The sequence below is a fragment of the Myotis lucifugus genome, unplaced genomic scaffold, assembly GCF_000147115.1.
Source record: "Myotis lucifugus unplaced genomic scaffold, Myoluc2.0 scaffold_193, whole genome shotgun sequence".
NCBI classification, from domain to species: Eukaryota; Metazoa; Chordata; class Mammalia; order Chiroptera; family Vespertilionidae; genus Myotis; species Myotis lucifugus.
The window spans coordinates 738,534-750,905 of record NW_005871241.1 but is presented as its reverse complement, the minus strand read 5'-3'; positions in this window follow the sequence as shown (position 1 = coordinate 750,905).

Here is a 12,372-nt window from a genome sequence, read left to right as displayed (position 1 = left end):
AACAGGTACAAAGGAAAAGGAAAAAAGTTCTGGAGAAGGATGGAGATGATGGCCAAATGTACTTAACAAGATGAATGTACTTGGCAGGCTGAATGTACTTAATGTCACTAAACTGTACTCTTAAAAATGGCTAAAATAGTAAGTTTTGTTATACATATTTCACCACAAAAATAATTAATTAGTTTACAAACTTATTGCAAGAAGCAATACTAGTAGATGGGTTTTCTAGCACATTATTATTAGGTGAAGGCGTATGCATGACAGCTCTGAAATCATGTGTCTGAAGTTTTTGCTGCAAACTTCAAGTTCATCCTGCATAGTAGTTTCCTTATTAGAACATTCACCAAAGACACCTTTTAATGGGTAGGTCCTTTATGAAGCCAGGACTTCATTTTTCTTTAAAACTATCTGAAAAGGGAAAAGTCAGCACTTCCATCTAATTTGTGTGTCGACTTCTATATGTTAAAATCAGCATATTCAAATAATCCTACAAAGTTAAGTTCAGATGGTTTTCACCTAAGCATAAAAGTAATGAATAAGGTCTTTGATTTTTTCTTATATTTTACTCCCATACAAGTTTTACTTCAAAACACACATATTTCTCTGACCAGATTTGAGGTTTAATCATAATGAAAACAAAACAGTCAGACAAAACTCCAAGTTGAATTCTTCAAAACATATTCACAGGTTAGGCAACTAGTAACCAATGTGAATAAAACCAAACTAAGAGTAGCAAATGAGATTTAGTTTTGTTTTTCTTATCTCATGAAAGTTTTGAAATAAACAGGGGGATGTTTGACAATATATTAAATGTGGCATAATCCAAAACTACATAATAATTTTATAAGCACCATTTTTTTGTGTGTCAGTATCTACGTGTAAGGTTATGTGTGTGTGTGTACCTCTAGAATTTATTACAAAATTATTATAGTTAATTCTATCAAATAGCATGAAAGAGACAGAAACAACAGTGAGTACGCTAGCTGTTGGTTTAGTTTCAATCCATATGAGTAGCATATGAGGAGGCTAGAGAATAACATTTAAAAAACATTGGCTTTCTATGCAGTTTGGCTCAGAGGATAGAGCATTGGCCTGTGGACCAGAGTCCCGGGTTTGATTCTGGTCAAGGGCAGGTACTTTGGTTTCAGGCTCCTCCCCTTCCTGGGCCCTGGTTGGGGCTCCTGCAGGATATAACAAATCTATGTGTTTCTCTCACATCTATGTTTCTCTCTGTCTTTCCCTCTCTCTTCCACTCTCCCTAAAAATCAATGGAAAAATAACCTCGGGTGAGGATTAACAACAACAACAAAAACATTAGCAAAACTTTGGTCATGTGTATATATTTTTATGTAACTATCTATCTGAGTAAAATGCAAATAAGAACTAAAAAATCACTCTTTTTAAAGATGGGCAGTGATCCATTCTACTTTAAAATAAAATTGAATTATAACATCATTATTCATATCTTTCTGGGTATTCATGTTGCTTAAAAATTGGAAGTTAAATTTAAAATGTAGGCAGAAATTTGTATCTAGAAAATGACATTTTCGCTGCACTAGTCATCATTGTAATGCTCGTGGAGCCCAATCAATGATAAATGTCAAAATCATAAGTAAATTTACTGTGTGATGTATGAGGGTTGAGGTACATGGAGAGAAATCTACTTTGGAGTGGTTAAGAAAAAAGAAAAGAAAAATATATGGCTTTTCACTAGGGAGTTTTTTCTAAAGATAAATGGCAAAGGTGAACTACAAAGGGCCAAACTTGAAAAGTAGAATAAAGAGTGAGCTATTTTTATTTGTTTTCTACTTTATTCAACCAACATTTCACTGAGAAAGATTAATAGTACCATTTAAAATTACAGTGAAACTGTGAATAAGGAGATGTTACAATTGTGTGTTTGAATTAGAAGAAAGTACTAGTACAATAAAATAATAAGGAATTGAATGATAAGCAAAGTTAATCAAAGTATTTGAGACATTTCATATGTCAAGAACTTTAAATATAATATCATATTTAATATTCAAATTAGTATTATAAGTATTAAAACCCTCTTTTCCAATTAACAGCAACAGCAAAATATTGAAAGAAGTTAAGTAATTTGCAAAAGCTATACAATGTGTGTACTACAAACACCAAGTGCTAGCTTATTCATTTGCTCTCTTTATCCCCACACCCACTCCCAATCCCCGATAAGTGAGGTAAAGACTGTTGTAGGGTATGTATTTGATGAAATAGGATTTGGCTGTGGTACTGAATTCAACTGGGAAAAAGTGTAGAGAAAAAATGCATAAGAAACGGAGAGATTTTTGAATACTGGTCAAAGGTCTCTGGGTCTGTTGAATTTTTAGTCTTGGTTGAATTGTGGCTGAGCAAGCACTAAGGCATGGGAGTTCAGTTGAGGTTAAAAAGGACCATATGGTGTGCGATCAGGAGAGCTAAATGGCACAATTCTTCTGAGAATCTGTGTGACTAGGGACATGGATTCATGCAGTTAATGGACAAACAGAACTTTTAGAAACGTGTTGAGAGAAGTACAGTTAGGTCACACTGGGATTGTGCAGTTACAGAGAGTAAAGGCACTGTTCTGGGGACCTGCCATCCATAGGCCAAGTCAACCTCCCGGCTCAGGGGCCCTCATTATGTATATGCACTGTGAACACATTTTGAGCATTCTGCTAGGGAAGAGTTTGAGGAAAAGAAACTTCTCTCAATCTTTACTGAGTCAGAGTGGTTCCAAAATATGATAGGAGTCAGACATTTTAAATTTAAAAGTTTCTGAAGAAATAGAGGAGAATTAAGGTCATTTCCAGGATTCAAGGTGTGATGGGCACAAATATGCAGGTCCCAAGAGCCCCTTTAAGGAAAGACTATCTTGGGGAGTCAGGCAGTAGACAGACTGTAGCTATTGGCTCCTTCAGGACCTTGTCTCCATTGCAGAGAGGCACCTTTCCAAGGACCACAGCCTTCCCAAGCAGCCTGCATTCAGTGACTTTTCAAGAAATGTGTGTAAAGGATTGGCAATTTCAGAGAAGTCAATGTCTGGCTTCAAAGCTTCACAGGACAGGCTGACTCTCTTGTTAGGAGATAATGCCACTGGTGACCTTAAGTTGATACCAATGTTTATTTACCATTCTGAAAACCCTACTGCCATCGAGAATTATGCTAAATCTACTTTGCCTGTGCTCTGTAAATGGAATAACAAAGCCTGAATGACTGCACATTTTTACAACAACGTTTCCTGAATATTTTAAGCCCAAAGTTGTGACCTATTGTTAAAAAAAAGATTTCTTTCAAAATATTACTGCTTATTGACAATGCACCTCATCACCCAAGAGCTCTATTGGAGATGGAAAATGAGATGAATCTTGTCATAGCTGCTAAAATAATAGCCATGGCAACCCATGGATCCAGAAGTAATTTTAACTTTCAGTCTTATTATTTTAGAAATGCAGTTTGTAAGGCTATTGCGGATATAAATAGTGATTCTTCTGATGAATCTGGGCAAAGTAAATTGAAAATCTTAGCAAAGGATTTACTACAGTATAGTGTAAACATAACTTTTATATGAAATATGAAACAGAAAAAAATTGTGTGACTCACTTTACTATGATATGTATTTGCTTTAATGTGATGGTCTGGAACCGAACCCACAGTATCATTGAGATATGTATCTACTTATATAAAAACCCTGGATGTAACATCATGTCCAGAAGCTCGACCAACTGGAAGGAAGTCAGTCCTGCAGGGGTCTTCTTGGAAACGGCTACATCCTCCCCTAGCTGTTTCTCGGAAGGCAAGGTTTCAGGGCGAGGTTTCAGGCAGGAACCTGCCCTCAGGGTGAGGTTTCAGGCAGGAACCCACCCTTGGAGTGGAGTGTGGAAGTACTTCAAACCAGGCCCTGACAGTAGGGAGGAGGCAGCCCCATTCCTCACAGAATCTGCTGTTGGATAGCTTGCTGTCAGTGGCCTCCAGCCAGGAACCCCATTCACCTGCACCCCAGACCCTGACAGGAGGGAGGAGGGAGCCCCATTCCTCTCGGAATCGAAAGGTGGCCAGCTTGCTGTCAGGGGCCTGCCAGCTAGGAATAGTATTCACCTGCATATCTGTATAAAGTTTTAATACATTATATAAGAGGTCATGGTGGTACTGTTTTACCCACAGCATCTACAGGAATTCTGCAAATTTACTTCTCAGTGGAAGCACCTTTCATTTCCAATATAAATTACCGATTCTATTAAATGAAACTTCAATTTTTAGACTCAATATAAAGAGTGATGTTGCTAAAACTATTAAAAAGGCCCAACTTCTCATTATTGATGAATGCACCATGGCATCCAGTCATGCTATAAATGCTATAGACAGATTACTAAGAGAAGTTATGAGTCTGAATGTTGTATTTGGTGGGAAAGTTCTCCTTCTTAGAGGGGATTTTCAACAATGTCTCAGTATTGTACCACATGCTATGTGATCGGACATACTACAAATGAGTTTGAAGTACTGCAATGTTTGGGAATGTTTCAGAAAGTTGTCTCTTAGAACAAATATGAGATCAGAGGATTCTGCTTATAGTGGATGGTTAGTAAAACTTGGAGATGGCAAACTTGATAGCAGTTTTCATTTAGGAATGGATATTATTGAAATCCCCTGTGAAATGATTTGTAATGGATCTATTATTGAAGCTACCTTTGGAAATACTATATCTATAGATAATATTAAAAATATATCCAAACGTGAAATTTTTGTCCAAAAAATGAGCATGTTCAAAAATTAAATGAAGAAATTTTGGATATACTCGATGGAGATTTTCACACATATTTGAGTGATGATTCCATTGATTCCACAGATGATGCTGAAAAGGAAAATTTTCCCATCAAATTTCTTAAAAGTATTACTCCTACGGGAATGCCGTGTCATAAATTAAAATTGAAAGAGGGTACAATCATCATGCTATTGAGAAATCTCAATAGTAAATGGGGTCTTTGTAATGGTACCAGATTTATTATCAAAAGATTATGACCTAACATTATAGAAGCTGAAGTATTAATAGGATCTGCAGAGGGAGAGGTTGTTCTGATTCCAAGAATTAATTTGTCCCCATCTGACACTGGCCTCCCATTTAAATTGATTTGATGACTGTTTCCCATGATGCCAGCATTTGTGATGACAATTAATAAATCACAAGGACAAACTCTAGACAGAGTAGGCATATTCCTACCTGAACCCGTTTTCGCACATGGTCAGTTAGTTATATGTTGCTTTCTCTCGAGTTTGAAGAGCATGTGACGTTACAGTTAAAGTTCTAAATACTTCATCACAAGGGAAATTAGTGAAGCACTCTGAAAGTGTTTTCACTCTTAATGTGGTGTACAGGGAGATATTAGAATAAGTTTAATCACTTTATCAGACATTATTTGCATCACTGTTGTTTTCATATCATGTTTTTGTTGTTTTTATATCATGCCTCTGTTGTTGTTATCTCTTTTTGTTACTGTTTATTTATTAATAAATTTATATATTATTTTCATATACATTTTACTAATTTCCTTTCATCTCTCACACTTCTATTATAGAGAAAGGGCAAATAGCAATATTAAAATATCTCCGCTAATTAATTCCCTTTTAATGTGCATGAATTTTGTGCACTGGGCTACTAGTGTATTATAAAATGAATAATGATACAATATGATTTTAACTCCCACACCATACAACTTAACCAAAAATTCAGACTATATCTCCCATTGGTGATCAAAATATTCTGTGAAACAAAGGCTGGTGACCAGCTGTCAAGGTTATTTCAGTGAAAAGTTCTACATCAAACATGATTTGAAAGAGTAAAATCCTCAAAGCACTTCCTTTTTCTAATACTATTCAAAACTTTTGTGATTTTGTGGATCACAAAGCACATTTTAAATACTTATAATGTATAAATACATCACAGAATATATAAAATAAGCCTTGCTATGTTATTTCCTCACAAAGTTGTAGTTGCTAATTATTTTATTAATCAACAGATAATTTAGCAAGTAGAATCATAAGACAGATATGTATGTTATCTATCTAGCTAATAGCTGTATTCATTCATTATCAGAATTTTTAAACACTTTCAAGGGTACACAATCTTTCTTTAATAAATCACACTTAAATTTTATTGACTAAGGTTGAATGAAATGTTAAAGACAAGTATGAATAACTAAAAAGGAAGGTGTTTTTATTTTTTAATCTAGGTTTTTGGTAGACAAGTTGCCTTGCCTACCTCTAATATGTCAACATTTTATTTAATGGCTCACTTTTTTCAAGTTAACCATTTATTTTCATTTTAATAGAACAAGTGACTCTCTTTTTACAAGCATTTTACATGAGTTTTCTGAATTATTCATTAAATTAAGTTAGTAATTACAACAACACGGCAATGGAAGGTGTTAATTAATTCTAACAGTTGCTTTAGAGCATGGTTGAGAGAGCTTTTACAACTAATAGATATAACTGTGCAACATCTACACTGCAGATTTATTAATATAATACTTGTACACAGGAAAAACTCCCCTATTCTTTTTTTTTTAAGTAGATGTGAGTCCCATTGTTTTATTTTGACACACTGGACTCTGCGTTCATTGTTATAACCATTCTTACATAATTAAGTGAGACTTCAAAGAGGAGACATTTTCCCACAGGAGTAAGTATATTAAAGAAAATCAATAGTAAATCTACCTTCTAAAGTTTATTCTCCAAGAAGATATAGAACATATGTTTATGCTGTCATTTAATATTCACAGTGATACCATCTGGTAGACATTATCTGAAGGCTTATTTGCTCAAAGATTCTCTAAAAATTGTAGAAATACTATTCTTACAAAGTGAGTGGAATATTTTGAATGACTTTATTGAAAATAATAACAGTAAATTTCCTCTTTAGCTCCATAGTCTCATATAACTTAAGTTCTTTCCACCTGGCTGGAGGTGCTCAGTGGTTGAGCATGGATCTATGACCCAGGAGGTCACAGTTTGAGTCCTGGTCAGGGCACATGCCCAGGTTGCTGCCTCCATCCTCATTGTGGGGTGTGCAGGAGGCAGCCAATCAATGATTCTCTCTCATCATTGACGTTTCTAGCTATCTTTCCTTCTCCCTTCCTCTCTGAAATCAATAAAAATATATTTTTGTAAAAAAAAAGAAGTCCTTTCCCACAGCCAATCCTCTCTGATTTTTTTTGTCTAAGCAAGGAATGTTTCTCAAAGTCCCATGTGTCAGCATTACTGGTATGCCCCATAAAATGATTTTAATCTCTAGAGTCTTAACATCAGCTAAGTTACATTAGCTAGGGTTAGATTAAAATTGTGTCCCTATTGCCCTAACCGGTTTGGCTCAGTGGATAGAGCATCGGCCTGCTCACTGAAGGGTCCCAGGTTCGATTCTGGTCAAGGGCATGTACCTTGGTTGCGGGCACATCCCCAGTAGGAGGTATGCAGGACGCAGCTGATTGATGTTTCTCTCTCATCGATGTTTCTAACTCTCTATCCCTCTCCCTTCCTCTCTGTAAAAAATCAATAAAATATATTTTTAAAAAATTGTGTCCCTATTCATGTAATACACATTGATTTTTTTTTCAGAAATGGTTGTCATTTTCAAGTATTTTATGCGTTTGTAATTTCCTCTAAGTTAGATATTGAAGTCATTTTTATAAAGAAATTCAAAGATATAAATTCAAAGATAAAACATTGTAAACAACATCGACTGTTCTTACATGGTTTGATATGCATAAAAATACACTTTCAAAGTAGGAGGATATATCATTTGTAGTCTCCAAGTGAACAGCCTTAAAAGATGGAGTAGTTTACTAAGAAAAATAGAAGATTGATTATGAAACTTTTTGGATTCTGTTCCTAGCTCCGCTGTGCTTGTCTTTGGCAAGATATAAAATATAGTCAACTTTTCACTTACTTTATGCATATGAACTAAATTAAATGATTCCCCTCCCACCCATATGGTGGACTTGCTGCACAGATGCAGTGAGTCTTACATGCTGTGCAGAATCCCAGCTGTAAACTGAGCACAGTGCTTGCATTTATTTTGTGTTGTTTTTTTAGTTTTTCAAAAGTAAGCTTAAGAGGCAAATGAAAAACAGAACCAGAGTGACTAGGTCCACAATTCAGTGGGGAAAGATAGAAAGGGCTGGAAACAAAAAGGAAAAATACAAATACCTTTAAATGAGAAGAATGTATGTTCTTCTAAAGAAATGTCCTCCGATAGAAATACTCAGCAGCTAAAGGTCCTCTAAGGTTGTAGCAGAGAAGATATGTTATCAGAGAAAATCCCTGTGCTCTGTTTTCATCCAAAGAGTTAAAACTCTGAAAGCAGAGTATGAATCTGTAGTATCTATGTGTATTGCAATTAGTATTCAGTGAAGGCCATGGGGCATTCTCAGCTCTAATATTAATTTCTAAAAGAAGTAGGCCTAAAATAAAATTAACTCTCTACCATAACTCAAGTCTTTAGCTATTCTTCTGAGAAATTTATGTCCAGAATATTCTTTGGTTCCAGATTCCTGAACATTTCTCAGTAGAAAATGAGAGTTTTACAATTATTCAGGCTAAAAGCCAATCTGAAAATCTGGATGGACTCAGCATAGGTATGAGTGTGTACATAATAGGCAGAGAGAGATAGGTGTACTACAATATGCTTGTGGGTTTTCTAAAATGATGCACACAAAAACTGTATCATTCAAAATCATTTTTAGGTAAAGTCTTTTTTTCTATAGAAGTAATTAATCTTATCATTGGCACAGTTTGTCTATCTCCATTTCTATTTCTGTCTCCATGTCTATCTCTGTCTCTCTTAGTTGAAGCCACCTACATAGGCCTCCCAGAGTAATTTATAGGAGACGCAGTTGGCCTACAGGTTTTTGGAAACTTTATTTACCTCGAGATATCGCAGCAGCATAACACTCATCCTCTGGTATCATCCCCTGGAGGATTGTTCCAGGCCCCCCAAGGATACCAAAATCCAGGGTTGCTCAAGTCACTCATTTATATAAAATGAGGTAGTATTTGCATGTAAACTATGCACCTCCTCCATATAATCTGAATCATCTCTCAATTACTTATAATGCCTAATACAATGTAGTTTTTATACTTTTATCATTTAGGGAATGATGATAAGAAAAAGTGTATGTGCCTGTTCAGAGCAGTCACAAACATCATAGGCCTAATTACATAGTACAGGGCAGCAAAAATTTAACCTTTTTTTTTTTTAATACTTTGCTCCACAGTTAAATCTGTGGATGCAGAATCCATCCATATGAATGGCTGTCTGTAATAATGCAACTTTGATCACTTGAATAAGATTATTAAAAAGTTCCTATCCCACTCAAGTTCAGCTTCCTACCTTTATTGTAATAGCTCATAATGAGGATTGGGCAAAGTTATTAAAAAGGGTATAATAACTTATTTATTCCTTGGGTCTCATATGTAATTCTTTTTACCTAAAACAATAATTAATTGATTTAAAAATAATATAACATGGATATTTGGTTCCATGTGATATAGTTTACCAATTCTTTCTTAGAAAAATATTAACTACATCCAAATTGCCCACATTTCAGAGTGAAACATTCTATATAATATAAGGCTGATATGCAAATCAAACGAACAGAATGACCAGTTGCTATGATGCGCACTGACCACCAGGGGGTGGATGCTCAATGCAGGAGCCGGGCTCATGGCTGATGAGCGCAGCGGTGATGGTGGGAGCCTCTCCTGCCTCTATGGCAGCCCTAAGGAACCCTTGGGGGATGTCCAGCACAAATGTCGTGCACCGAGCCTCTAGTCTTATATATTCTTGCAAATGTCTATCATCTTTATATTAAACAATAGACAGTCACTAGAGGTATATAAATTATATAGAGAAAAATTTGTTCAAAGGAGCAATCTCAACTATTTTTAGCTAGACTTAGTCACAAACAGAAACAAAATATATTACAAGTTAGCAAAAGAAATTCTGTATATCACTGAATGCACTAAGTTTATATAAAGTAGTATCTGAGTGTGTCAATGTGACAGTTCTGATTACCTATTGTTGAGGAGCCAACAACCTCAAGAGTCAGTGGCTTAAAACAACAACAATGATTTCCTTTGCTCACAGATCTGCCATTCCGTCAGAGCTGGGGTGGGACAGCTCCCCCTTGCTCCATGTGATGCCACCTGGTGTGGCTGGACTGAGATGGAGAATTTACTTCCAGGATGATTCCTTTCCTAACAAGCATCTTCCTGAAGCTCATTGGGGCGCTTCTAAGACATGGCTGGGATTTTTATTTTATTTTTAATTACAGTTCATATTCATTATTATTTTGCATTAGTTTCGGGTGTACAGCCTAGTGGTTAGACAATCATATACTTTACAAAGTGGCCCCCCAATATTTCAAGTGCCCACCTGGCACTGTACATAGTATGACAGTATTATTGACTGTATTCCCTAAGCTGTACTTTAAAACCCCAAGACTACTTTGTGGCTATCATTTGTACTTCCTGATCCCTTCACTTTTCCACTCAGACTCCCAACACTCCTTCCACCTGGCAACCATCAGCAGATTATTTCATAGCACAGGAAGTGGGAATTGCCACTCTTCTAAGGCCTGAGCCCAGAAACCGTCACAGCATTATTTCTCGCATACACTATCTGTCAAAGCAGTCATAGAAACATTTCTTATTCAAGGATAAAGAACATCAACTTTGAGTAGAAAAGTGTCATTTTTTTTTGCCTAATTTTACAAAAAATATTAACATGAGTCTACATAAATCACGTTATATAGAGAACAGTGAGACAGGTTTCAAATATCTACTAATTTCAGACCTTCAATCCTCAAATTGTGTTTCTAGTTAGAGGACTATAATTTGGTTTTAGCCTATCATTTTTTAAGTGTCTCCAAAATACACAAGCATTTTTTGTGAATAATTGACTTTGGATAAACTCAACAATTTTGAATGCCTTAAAGACATTTTATATAGAAGACGCATACAGATTATCTTCTCTATACATCTCTCACTATTTTGTTAATAAAAATTCAATTAAATAGTATTGTTATGATTGATCTCTTAAATTAACTATTGGTTGATGACACCTAACTTTCATATAGTTGTAAATATAATTATTATTAACTAATATTATAATCTATAACTGTTATAATTACCATCACTTTTAATTACCTTAGACCATCCTAGTCTGCCACATACTTAATGCATCATTTTTAGTTTAATAAAATCAAAAGAAAATCCAATTTAAAATATAATTACTGTGTAGTTCTCACCCAGCAAGACTCAAAGCTAACCATGTCACTGCTTCTATGTTTCTGCTACTGCAACATACAAATGTTGAATATATGTTAAAATATGTATATTACGTATTACATATTATAAATATTTATCTACATATATTAAATATACATATTTTTACATATTTTATATATAATCCATAAATATTATTTCATCTAAAATAACAATGGGCAATATACTGATGCCTGAGCAGCAAATGAGGAAATGGGAACTATGTATAAAGTGACTTAGTTTGCCTGGGATATTCTATCAAGCCTATTGCACTGGCTGAATTAATAGCACTTCCTTATATTTGCAGATGTTTTGTGTTTTAGATGAAAATCACATGGTTACTATACATATGGGATTATTGAATCCAAATGTACTGGCATAAAGTGATGGTGGGTAGAAGGTCACAGACCATGACAAACCAATAGAAATGATCTATCCCACCCATGAATGGGAAAGATACTGCTAACTATTACCAGGAGGCTGAAGGGAGAGATTATGAGTTAAAAAAGGTGTCAACTGTGGTTAAACTGAAGCCCAAGGGTGGACCCCAAACTTTCTGGAGATAAAACTTCTATTTAAAAAACTAATCTAAAAAGTGTTCGGACATAAAGGGTTTCTGTAGGGACTTGTATCAGTCTTGATTCCATCAGAAAAACAAAGTCACTTAAATGAAATAATTGTTTAACACATACATTGGGATTACATGATTGTGGGGAGAGCAGGGAGAGCTATAATCAGAAAAATTGACATCAAATATTAGTTCATCGCAGGTGGGAGGCAAGGAAGGCAAAGAACAAGGTCTTCATCTGAGGCATTAGAGCAGGTGGTTCTCAGTGGCTGGTCAGAATGGTCGAGAGCTACGGTCTCAGTCTGCAGCAGAAAATGGGTGCTTCTGACATGCTTGCTGAGGAGTTGCTGTGCCTCTTCGGTCTGCCCATGAGTCTGGAAGGAAATACCTTCTGAATATTACAGTTCTCTTATTGGTTAACTATAACCCAGAATTTTGGAGAAAGCAGGGTTCTGGAAAAGAAAGCTCTCTAAGTCTTCTCTGCCATA